This window comes from Nipponia nippon, unplaced genomic scaffold (genome assembly GCF_047370975.1).
Source record: "Nipponia nippon isolate SJK-2023a ecotype South Korea unplaced genomic scaffold, ASM4737097v1 scaffold_1, whole genome shotgun sequence".
NCBI lineage: Eukaryota > Metazoa > Chordata > Aves > Pelecaniformes > Threskiornithidae > Nipponia > Nipponia nippon.
In genome coordinates, this window is record NW_028262290.1 from 65,348,759 (window position 1) to 65,361,767 (window position 13,009).

Genomic DNA, 13,009 nt, shown 5'->3' on the forward strand with positions numbered 1-13,009 from the left:
TGATAAAAGGGGGGTATATATATGGGGGGTTAGATATCCACAATGAGGTGTTCCCAAGCTGTCAAGGGGTAACTGATTATGCCAGGTGGGATCAAGGCATTCTTGTTCCCCAGCCCAACCATGCAAGAGTGCTTGGTACGACCAAGGGGCGCCTGATCACCAGATTCATTGCTCAGAGGCCAAGCCCTGCAGGGGTCCCCGTGGTGGTAAGGTGGTCCAGAGGAAAGGGGGGGGGGGGAACGCACCACCACAATAAGATGCTACTCAGCATTGTACCAGATAACTCCATTAAATCAAGGAGCATACTTTTGTTTTTGCTACATGCAGTTTTTGGCCTCACTAAGGCCTAATAGTTGGACAAAATATTATTCACAGAGATGAAATGTACAAGCCACTTACAATAAAAGGCCAACTAGAAGTAACGAAAGCTATTTTGCAACCTTTCTCATGCTTTCCAGGGGCACAAAGAATTATTACTCGTGGCTACAATTCCAGCCTTTAGTTGGAACCAAATTTCTTCCTATAGTGCTTTCATTAATAAAGAAGGTTGAGGCATTCAGGAGTTAGAATTAAGGAGAAAACAAAACAAACAAAAAAAACCCAAACCAAATAACCACAGCACATACAAAGCTTTTTACCACAGGAGGAGGAGAAGAACAGAATATTTCACAACCCAACTCTACAAGTCAGCCAAAATTTGAGATAAACTTTTCAACATCAACAGTCCTGCATTCAGTTGAAAAGCACCCACTAAAATTTCCATTAAAACAACAACTTCTCCCTGTGAGCCTGCCATGGGTTCTTTCCCATTTCACAAGAACATCTTTCTGAAAAATAAAAACAAAGCCAGATTATTGCCTACCCTCCAGGTGAACAGTGCTGAGTCAGACTATGCTGATGAAAGCTATGCAGAATTTATACTTATCTCTTTTCCACAAACAAGTCAGGGCAAAGTAATAGTACAGATAAAAGATTACGAAAAACCAAGCCAGAGAGTTTCTATTTGTAGAAGCTACACACTTCGTTTAGTAAGAAGTCTAAGTCGTCCCTCAATACAGTAATTTCCACCATTTGGGGAAAGAGTCTAAGAGTAAAAGGCCCAATAAGAGCCAAAGTAAAAGATAATTGAAATTGCTTTCCTTTAAGTCAGTCCCAATTATTTGAGCACATATATTAAGCTAAAAACCAACTATGAATAAAACAAATTTTGTTTTCTTTCTACTTTCACAAAAATAAGAGGAAAGTTAACACCAAGGCTGACTAAAGAAATGTGAAAAGGTTCCACGCATCTTTTCTATCACTGATTTTGCTACCGTATGAAGCACGCCAGGCAACCATTTCCACAACAGTGCACCACTGTCTTTTGGTCAGCCTTTCAGGCATTGTGGTTTTTTCCTTTGAACTAAGCAATGTAGACATGAAAATGCCTGGAATCAAATTGCTGACTAGTTTTCAGTGACCACTTCCCTAAAGAGCCAAACTAAAATGGGATCACTGTGTAAGCTGACAGTGGATCTCAGTATTTTAGGGGATTATGGTTTTTGCTCCTACGTTAGCTCTCTAGAATGGTGTGAGCTGTCAAAGCACCACGAATGCAACACAACGAAGGTCAGAAAGTTTCCCATTATAATGATTATATCACTCTTTACAGATAAAGCTTCAAGGGACACATCGATCTCCAAAGTTACTGCTTTGTATTGTTTCATCAGTATTTTATCCCATACCACAGATCTACTGAAAACATCGGCCAGTTATTTTCCTTGGTTTGGCTTCAGCCTTTGCTACCATAGTTTTCACTGTATCAGGTCTTTTCTGGACACAAAGTTGTACAGCTGTCCTTCACACACACACAAAAAAAAGGTGGATGTGCCAATCCATCATAATTCCTTCTGTACCTTCTGAACACTCAAAGGGACAAGTATATGATTTTATTTTAATCACTGCAAGCTCTGCCTATGCTAGCTTTTCAAATGATATTCCAACACTACTTTTCATCCAGACAATTAACAAGATTTGACAAGACAGTTTAACTAAGGACTGATTTTTTTTTAGAATCGAAAGAGAAGAGGGATGCTGACATCTGGGAAACAGCAACGATGGAGAAAGAGAAGTGAAGAACATTACAATACATTACACAACATCATAAAGCAATGTTTTGCTATTAACCCTGAGATGTTGTGGACTTAACTGCAATCCCAGAAGCTGATGAGTCTCTTCTGAGATGAGCTGAGAGTCTAGGTTACTCAAGGAATTTGTCACAAACTCCAGGAACACTTCCTGGGAGTGGGTACTATGGGAAGCCACAAGAAGTTCTAAATATATATATTATAAAAGTATTAGTCAGAGGAAAATGGCCGTGAGCTAGGGATATGTTGATGACACTCACATTTATGCACAGATTTTAAGGCCAGAGGACAATAACAGGTGTCACTGGGATCTGCAGAATTGCTGCATTAAAAAAAAAAAAAAAAAAAAAAGTCTAGGCTGTATCTTCATCAAGACACTAACCCAGACTATACAAAACCTGAGGAATGAGTGAGATTTGGTCAGTTGTAGTGGACAAGGTGAAAGCGATACTATTAAGTTGGTGAGGAAGAAGATTTGAGGAGACAGCAAAAACAATCTCTACCATTTAATGCACCCAATCAGCATTACCGACCTGAAGCCACTCTACCTTACTTCAGTGCATCTATCTGAAGTCTATCAAGTAAAACTAGGAATATGAATACCGAGTAGAAGGTACAGGACAACTGTCCTTAGGGCTCTGAGGCTATTGCTACATTGGAAACTATGATTTCACTGTGACAGTTTTACCATTGAAAGACCTTATGTCCAAAGATGAACCTACCTCATGGTTGGCTTCTTACCACCATAGCACACTTTGGCAACACCATGCCCAGAAAGGGCTGACAGTAGATCCTTAGACACAACGGAAGCAGCAGCTATACACTGTCCTCTGAAAGATCCTTGGATACCCAGAATATGCAATTGCCTTCTAATCTGGAAACTATCATGGCCCAATTTATAACTGAAAAAAAAATTGGCAGGGCACTGACAACTACAGAACAGCTGTATTTCAGGGCTTTTTGAATCTTTGGAGGACAAACATATTCCCATTGAGATGACAGGCTGCTGTTGCACTATACAAGTCCTCGATCAAACATAATCCATTGCATATAACCATTATTTTTCATGGTCTTGCATGTATTCACAAGACCACAGTCAAGAGAACTGACTCAAAAATGCAGCCAGGTGCGATGAACTTATCAGTATCTTCAATAACAATGTTCCCTCTCCTGTATTCTTCAAAAATCTCTTTCAGAAAGTCAAAGATTAAAAGCAAACATTAAGACCAGATACAAGGGTTGTAAACAATACATAAACTTTCTCCAGAACAGCTTTATGTGTGCCTGTTAGTACTGATCTCTCACGCTGCCAAGCCTCTTTTTTCAAGTGTCTGAATTCCAAAGACAGCTATAACTTGTCCAACTGCATTGTTTTACCAGAAATTTGTGACTTCTAAATAAGCAGTAGGCTAAAAACAAACATATTTTTGCTTGTCATTCAGAGATTTCAACTCTTTAGCAGAAGCCAAAGATAACGCACCAGGTAAATATATAAAAAATACACTACATGTCTGAATTAGTTTTAGGAACATACGTTGGTGCATATTTGCTTTGATTTTCCTTTCCCTCTTACTTTCAAATCGTAATAGACGCTAGGTTCCCTCAGTTCTTAATTTCACTGATCTGGAAAGGCTTGAATTGAAACATTCTCAAATGTTTAAGCTTTACCAAAAGTTTAAGAAACTAAATATTAAGAACTGCAATTATACACTAAGAAATTTTGCAAGTGTTGGAACAAAATACAAAAAAGTACGATTTAAAAACCACATTTCCTTCCAATGTGCAAAACAAACCTAGTACAGCTGGTACATTGATCAAAAACTGCTGAAATTTTAAAAAATATTAATATAAAAGTCATTATTGTACCTTCAATGTGTATTTAAAAAAAAAAAACCCCAACATAAACTCTGATTTGATCAATCTTTTCGGATTTATTACTTTGCTTGTTTCTTCCCTTTGAAAAGCCTTACAAAAGCTTCAGGAAAAAAAAATAAAAATCAATAGTGAAGTAAAGATTTAGAAAACTAACTTCCCTACTGAGTTATTTCAAAATCACTTCAGGACAAAAGAAAAAATACTGGCTGGAAATTTCCATGTTATTTCTTGTTTTTCTCTCACTTGCCCTTTGCGTGGGCTTTCCTGGGGTATGTCCAAGATTTACAGCTATTCCAAGCAACAGAGCTGGGATTTCACAGTTACTGCAAGTGATGCAAGAAGCCTTATCGGAACGATCTCACTTTATATTAATCAAAGAGTTCTCCAATTATTTTTAACTGAGCATTTTAAGAAGCATATGAGAAACCCAGAACGTTAAAATCTGAATGCTGTTGTCAGGAACTGTTTAAGTATCTGCTATTTAGAAATTCCTTAGCCATGAAAAACTGTTAATAATAGACTCCGAATCCTTTAAAGAAAGTAATAGGAAGTTGTATGTCAATCTCTACAGCAAAGTTAAACCCAGGATGATTGACCTTTTACAGAAGGGTCAGTCTCTGCAAACCTCTCAACTAAGAAGATGAGGTGTAGAAAATTGAGATGAGAGTGACTGATACCTCCTGGACATCAAGAAAATTTCTTCTAAGAAAAAACAGTAGCCAAACTCTGAAAACAGTTGGCAAAGCAAGAAAACATGAGTACAATTTGTTCTTCAGAAAAGTTAATGAAATTGCTAATCATCTACATAACTAACATCAAAATTATTTACTACTACACCCAAAAGCCCATGGGACACACGGATTCAACCAGGATTATGTTTGATATTTGTATAATGATTAGATGGTAGGAGAGAAATTTCTTCATGTGCTACTAATATATGAAAATAACCAGAGAAACAAATACAGAAAATCCGCAGTGATTTGAATGAGATGATTAAGTAAAGAAAAATCTGAGTGTGACATAGCCTTTATTTAACATCACTGAATATGTAAAATTAGACACTATCATTGTCTTGATGGGGGAGAGCTGCCAATGAAGTTTCACGCAACTCTTTCCAACCACAGCTAATTCTACACTGCTTAGCTTAACTAAGAACATTTTGACTAAATTCTCAGGTGGGCGAAACCCCTAGAGAACTAGACTTCAATTGTGTCATTTTAATTTATGACCTAGTCAGTATCACCATATTGTGCTCCTTTAGCTCGAACGCCGCATTCACATATTGTCTCATCGGGGTGAGAACAATCTGCCTGCAGAATGATTAGTACAGCGAGACCCAGCACTACGACCGAAGGCTACCGCAATATAGCTCTAATGTAATCTCCACTGAAGTCAGCACTGCCTTTGGCAACTGGATAGGTCTCTCAGGGACCAACTTGTTCATTTTATACCAATTATCTAATTAGGTCCAAATTAAGGAGTTTGTGCAGAAGGCTGGGTGCCCCAGAAAATGGATATTAACACAAGTAATATGCAAATAAAGTACTGGAGCCTAGTGTTATCTGTCTGAAACTCCAGTTGTGCAAGTTATTTGAGCAGCCGAGCTCTAAACCATATAACCTTTTTCTGAGTCTTCTTCCACTGGTTGCTAACTTTTTAACACATATAAACTCAGGCTTCTTCAGAAATGACAGTGTCCTGCTGATTTTTTCTTGGAAGCACCTAACAATTCTGGACAACTGTAATGGCTTTTTCCCTTTCCATCTTCAACAGAGCATTTTAAAGAAACTAGACGAACGCCTGTTTTACAAAAGACTATCAGCTGGCTGTATTCAAAACTACATCTAAAAGTTCCTGACCTGTTGCTGTTCATCACTGGTGTCCTTTATTCAAGTAAGAGCCTCACCACAGAAAACACGGATCACAGCTTCAACGTGACATCTTGCCCGAGAGAAAAATTATTCAGGCAATTAACCACCACAGGACTGTGCACCTCACCAATGATCCAGAAGACTGTGCTATCCTTTAATCCATGACAGAGTTTACACTTTAAGCCTGTATGCAAGACCAGAGTCTTAGACTGCAAACTTTCCAGCCTTCTCCCCCGTTAAACACTGGTTATGCTTTCAGTGCTTTAGCCAAAGAATACTATATTTCATCCACATTAGTCCATGTATTGTGTTGACTGTCAAAAATCCTTATGTTCTCATGTAAATTAAATCAATTCAGTTCTGGTAAGTAAAAATTTGAACCAAACTGCCCAAGTTCTAATATATGGGTACTCATCTATTTTCACGGCACTTCTTTTTGGCAGGTAACTTAACAGAAAATGGGTAGCGTATCATTTGAACACTTAACAACTTTTGCTACTTATGCTGCAAGTAAGTGTGAGATGTGGATTTCAGTTTAAACTGCCTTCTCGCGGCAGTTTACAATGAAAGTGTTTCTTTAGTCATAACAATCATGTAGCAGAGTAATTAGACCCTAAACTATAATCATATGTTCTATTTGATGGAATAAATAACAGAAGTGGCTATTTCAACCACATGGGTAATTTATACCAAGTACTGAATAAAAACATCACAAAAAGAATAAACAGGAAATTTGTGCATATGCAGTGGTACTGAGACTCAAGCATTCATTTTCCAAATGCCACATTTCTCCAGGCAACACCAAAAGAGAACACTGGCATACCCCTAGGATGGGTTGCTCTCTTGCCTGATCCTACCATGACCACTCCATGTACCTTCATCTGTAATCCAACACACCGCTAACAGTCACCTTCTCAAACTCTCAGAACTGAAAAGAACTGGAAGCATGTCCCAATTATGCTATCGATTCACGGGGTGACCAATGCCAAGTCTTGGTTGTTGCCATACCTTGAAAACAGATACAATCCTTCTCTGCATGTGCAGGATATTTTGAGTCCGTGATTTTTATAATTCTGGCAAGCTTGTCTTTAAAAAGGATGTCAGGCTTTAGCTGACTAGAAATCTAAGTATCATAGGGGAGCTGACTTTATGAGGAATAAAGCCCAATGCAAGAACAATTTTGTCATGAAAATTTTCATGAACGCACAAAATTAAGCAACTGAAAATATGAAACTATTTTTAAGTAATGTGCTGCAATTTCTATCATAAAGTAAAGGGTCTGTGGTGGGCTAAAAATTATTACTACAGTAATGACTGTAACATTCACTACCTTATTCATAGTAATTATCATTATAGAACAGGGGCTTTGAAAGTTTGTGTACATTCTTTAGTTGTACAGCATGGCATAAACTCTCAATTTCTATTCTTAATTCTCTACTATTATAAATTCAGTGAAGCTGACAAAATATTACATTTTATTCATGGCTTCCTCCCAACTCAGTGAAAATGAATTTGAATCCATTTAGAAGAGCATAAAACTCTGCCTTTTCTTTTTTCATTAGAAATATCAAGCTTTATTTTAGATGGATTATCTCAGAGCATGAACATTGCTTGGAAAATTAATATCCATTAAAGAACTTCTATGCACAGGCCTTTGCAAACTAGAAACTGCCCTTTTTAGAAAGCATCTTATTAGTGATCCATAATGTCTGTAAAGCACTCCATCTGCTTACCTATTTCCTCAGATACCTTTTTATTATCTTACTAAAAGTCTACATGGCTTCAAAAACTACTGTATAAGATCAAAAAACCAAAACCAACCAAACAAAAAAACCACCAACAAACTCTGTGTCTGTCAAGCACAAAGGCAATACTGCAACACCCAAGGGAATCCTTGAGCCACAGGTGCCTGGAGAGCTTATGCTGGGGAAGCCCCGCTGCACGCTGTCCCTATCACGGTCCTCTCTAGGCACCTACGCTTGGCCGCTGCCAGTAGAAACTCTGGCATATCCCAGTATTGCATTTTTAATGTCCTCACAGGTGCTCTTCAGAATAATTCAGAATGCATACAGGCAGAGCTGACGTAAAACACGGAAAGCATATAATCCCTGATGCTTGAAGCTTTGACAGACTCGTAGCAGTTATTGCTAACTGCTCTTAAGACCATTTAACGACTGACTTACTGCCAACAGTAATAAAATCATTAACATAAAACAAGACTGTTCTTTTACTCTGTTATTATTTACCTTGTCTGACAGGGAGCACTTCATCCTCCTTCCAGCCAGGTCTTTCAAGCCTTTCTACACAATCGCCGCACAATCTACAGGTTAACTTGTTTGTACCTGCGAACTAGCAGTACTCTATAGACACAAAGGTACATTTATTAATCTCAGCATTTTGAAAATAATTAGTGGCTATAACAGAAATAAAACAGTGCAATATACATGCTGCCAGTCCTGATCACCTGAGACTCAATTCTGGTCCCACTGAAAAGGGGGAACACTTCAGTTTCTCCAGAAGAAAGCCTTTATTTTCACAGTTTCTTCATATTTTTGTTTTCAAATCAACATTACTCCAAATGTAGCATCTGATATATTGAAGAACAAATGGGACAGTAAATACTATCATGACTGACCTACTTAAAAATTACAAAAATAGTTGTTTACAGTCTTCCCAAGACAAACTGCGCAACGATTTTCAAAAAGTCCCCACAAGCACAGGAAGAAACTAAAACTGCAGCCTGCCCTATCTCCCCAGCCCACCGCGCACACACACACACACGGAGTTATTTTGTACGCTGCCAAACCCTCCACAGAAACCGCACAGCCCGAGCACAGCCGGGGACACGCACCAAAGGCAGGGCAGCTTCAAACCGAGCCAAGCCGGTGTGAGAGGAGGAGGTGGCGGGCCCCGGCGCCGGGGACCCCGGCGGCGGTGACGCTGACAGGAGCCGGGGCGCTGGCTGACAGGAGCCGGGGCGGGAAGCGGCACCTCGCCACAGCCCGCTCCCCGCCACAGCCCGCTCCCCGCCACAGCCCGCTCCCCGCCACCCGGGCGCGCTTCACGCTCTCCTCACAGAAACTTCGAGGGAATCCCCGGCAAGAGCCGGTGAGTGCCCGGGCAGGGGGCGGGCAGGCGGTGGGACGGCGGCGGGGGCAGCACCTGCCCCGCTCCTCAGCTCCCCGCCAGCGCCTGTCGCGCGGCTTTGCCCCGTGAGGTTAAAAAAAAAGAAGAGAAAAAAAAAATTAAAAAAGGAGAAGTTGGCCGTTTCTGTTTCAAACTCCGGGTACAGCCACGGTGTGAAACCGGAAGCCCACGGTACGGACTTCGGGCCTCCCGCTGCCGGCCGGGACGCCACCGGCTGTGCCGCCCCCGCCCCCCCCCCCCCCCCCCCGCGTTATGTAAGGCACCGGCACAGCCTCCGCCGGGGCCGCCGCCGCCGCCGCCTCCCCGCGCCCCTCGCCCGCTCGCGGCGGCGAGGAGACGCCTCCGCCGGGCAGGGCAGGGCAGGGCCGGGCGGCTGCCCCCGCGGGGGACGGGCGCTACCCTCCCCTCCCCGGCCGGTTGCGGCTCGGGCCGCCCCGAGGGCTGCTCGCCCTGTCCGCAAGTACCTGTCCCGGAGGCGGAATCAAGGGGAGGAGGGAGCCCAGGAGGCACCTACCGCTGCCCCTCCGTGCCGGCGCCACCTGCTCCAGGTGTCCCGCAGCGCCGCCCGCCCGCCCTCCGCCGAGGAGGAGGAGGAGGAGGAGGAGGAGGGACGCGGGGCGCAGGGGGCGAAGAGGAAGAGAAGCAAGGCGAAACGCTGCCCCCCCGCCCCGGCTGCACCGCTCGCTCTACCGCCTCCTTCCCCGGCGCACAACAACAACAAACACGGCGGAGCCCGGCGTGCGGGGCGGGCACGGCCCCGGAGCTGGCGGGGGGGAGCCCCTCCCCTCCGCGAAGCCGCCCGGAGAGAAGGAAATAAAAACCCCCACAAAATAAAAAAGAAAGGAGTAAATCACAACGCACCCGGTGTGTCCTCCCGGCCTGCGGCGCTCCGGGGGCTGCTATGCGGCGGGGGCAGCCGAGGTGCGAGAGGGCAACCGCACCCCCCCGGCCCCGTCGCCACCACCCACCGGGAGAGGCAGGGATGGAGCCGGGAGCGGGGGGGGGGGGGGGGGGGGGGGGGAAGAAACCCCGCGGGTCCCTCCTTCCCCCGGCCGCACGACCGCGCTTCCTCCCCCCGCCCGCTGTCGGCGCTTTGCGGTTTGGTCCCTTGCTCTTTCCCGCTCCCGGCCCTCCCCCTGACAGCGCGGCGGCTACCGGCGCGGCGGCGGCCCCCGGTACCTGGGCGGGAGGTGCGCCCCGCCGGCTGCAGCGCCAGCCGCTCCCCGCCGCCCGCCCCTCGGCAGCTCCGCCGCCGCCCGCCACCAGGAAGACGCAGGTGGCGAGGGCAGGCGCCGTGCCCCGCCGGCGGAGGCGGGCGGGACCGGGACCCCCGGGGGCGAAGGAGGAAGGGGAGCCCGTTACCCTGCGCGGGGCGGGCACCGCTCTCCCGGCGGGGGAGGGAGGCGAGCGGGCTCGGCCCACTGGGAGCCGGATTTGGCCACGGCCCCGGTGGTGCCAACCGGCCTGCCCGGTCCGGCCGCTCGCTGCCCTCTCGGGCCCGACAGGCCGGTAACTCCTCCCCATAACTTGCCCTAAGGGGATTTTCATAAACCTGACTCCTGGGGGGGAGGGGGGGGAGCTACCTGCAATTTTGGACTCAAAGTCACGCCCCGCAACAGGTACCTGGGTAGCGCCGGGCCTGAGCCCGGGTCCCCGGGCCTGCCGCAACGGGAACCCCGCGCCGCCGGAGCGGCTTCCTGCGGCCCCACGGCGCCGTGTCCCGTCTGTGCCACCCGGGCCACCTTCGTGGGAAGAAGTTTCACAGCCTGGACCCCGAGGGTGGGGCTGCTCGGGCTTTAGAGGAAAGAGAAACTGCCTTTTGAGTTTCATCTGGCTTTTGCGGGGGCAATACCTTGGACAAATAATATTTGTTTCCATCCTGTGCAAAAATAGGAAGTAAATTTATAGATAGTAGCTTTTTTTTTGAGAAGTCGCTTTATTTGGAAGGTTCACTGGTGATTACTGTATTTATCTGTTGCACCTGTCAAGTGCATCGTGTTTAAACCTCAACAGATGGAGAGTTATTAAGTCAGCTACCCACTATCTCCTCAATACGTAAGTCTTTTATGGCTTGCTATTCCTCTTTGAAGATGGAGGAGGTTTTAGAAAAATATTTTGGGCCGGATTAGAAACTGTATGGTCTTATGGATAAACAGTTATTTAGATAAATATTCCCATTGTACGAAAGGAACATCCTACCAGTAATTCCTTACACTGTGAAGTGAGAAGTTTGCTATGTGAGTCTTTATTACAAGTATGAAGACTATCATACGGCATGCTAAAACCTGAAGATAAAATGCTGGAGTGTGAGTTAAAAAAGATCACAGAAGGAAGGAAGGATTGCAGAGGAAAAGAATAGATAAAACATCACCAGTATGAGCAATTCCAAGTCTGGGAATTTTATATTCAGAATACAGACAACGCTTGTTTTGAATCACTCTCTCTCCTCACACTCCTTCACTGGCAAAAAAAAAAAAAAAAATTCTTTTCTTGGAAATTTGAGGAGCACAATAAATGAGTTTAATACTTAAGCTTTATGTATATTTTTACTTTTAACTGGTAACTTTGTTTTAAAGCGTGACAAAACCAAACCAATATTTATCAACTTCAAAAGATAACACTCAATTTCAGTCTTCAGGTGGTCATCTCTGCCTTTTTTTCATAAAATCTCAGGCTAAAATTAGATCCAAAATCTTACCTGAACACACACTCAGAAGGCAGATGAATAAATCATGGCAAAGAGCCTAGAACCCCAATCTTGCATACTTTCATATTACATGTAGCTTTGCGCAATAATAATTATCCTGCAGGCAGTGGGTCATGTATTTACACATGTGAACATATCTTTGCATACAGATGTGCATATACAAATTACACATTTTAATATATATGTAAGTACCTCTGTGTGTGTGTCTACATGCAGTTATGCATGGTTACTCTGTTGAGGCCTAAAGGTGCATAAAGGTGTGAGGAGAGTCACAGTTGCAGAATGTGGATTGTCATACAGTATGTGGAAAAAAAAATCTGGAAAAATTATCGCCCTTGTACGGCTGCGTTACGTAGCACAGCTGCGTCACCTCTCTCTTAACGTGTTGAGCATCTCCCTACTTTTCAGTTTGTAGCTTCCCTTATTGTTGCAGGATTTTTGTATGTAGGCAGATGTCAGTACGCTCATTTACATATACTCATAAAAATTAGACTTCTGTAAAAACACTAGAATCACTGGGCAGCATTGGTAGCTAGAAATGTAGACATTCTGATTTGTCCCTTATAATTCTACTACTAATGAATGCCAGCTCCTGGAAACTCTTCATGCAGAAAGCAAGCGCGTATGTCCAGCAGCAATGCTTATGTGTCCCGGTCTACAAAGCCAGTATCGTTTCTTCTTCTGTTTGCTTCCTGTTCCATGGAGAAAAGAAAAATGTCGTCGTCTTTCGTAAATATTCCCCACACACTATTTCACCCCTGCTCTTTGGGCCACTGTAAAGACCTTGTCCTGGTTTCAGCTGGGATAGAGTTAATTTTCTTCCTAGTAGCTGGTATAGTGCTGTGTTTTGGATTTCGGATGAGAATAATGTTGATAATACACCGATGCTTTAGTTGTTGCTGAGTAGTGCTTACACTAGGCAAGGACTTTTCAGGTGCTTAGTTGCTGGCTGGGGTTAAACCACGACAGAGGTCTACCTGAACAAATGACAGTATGAAAAGAAGTGACACAGGGAAATTAATCTTGATTTTTTTTTAATTAGCTGTCCAGTAAAAATTGCCTGAGTCAAGCATAAAGTCTTCCTTTATGCAAATCAGAGAAAGGGAACGGAAGGAAAGCAGAATTTGCACAATATTTCATATGTACTTTTGTAGTAGAGTTGGCCATTTATTATTCCTAATGAGAAACAATTGACCTGGTCGGCCAATAGGTTAGACTCATTAGGGAAACTGTAGTTTGAGTGTGAAAGCCTCATAATGGGTAACCAGACCAATGTCATATAA

General features: G+C 43.9%; 1 protein-coding gene across 2 annotated transcripts in view; it reads right to left on the bottom strand.

The window, feature by feature from the left end:
• Positions 1-9,947, bottom strand: part of MBP (myelin basic protein) — a 123,286-nt gene extending 113,339 nt beyond the window's left edge. Inside the window, exon 1 of one of the 2 annotated variants that reach the window (XM_087758034.1) lies at positions 9,881-9,947. The gene's annotated coding sequence lies outside the window, so the exon portion shown is untranslated. Of the gene's footprint in view, positions 1-8,118; positions 8,233-9,880 lie in introns of those variants that run through there. The other variant, XM_087758028.1, reaches the window with a different exon arrangement.
• Between the last annotated feature and the right edge of the window lie 3,062 nt (positions 9,948-13,009).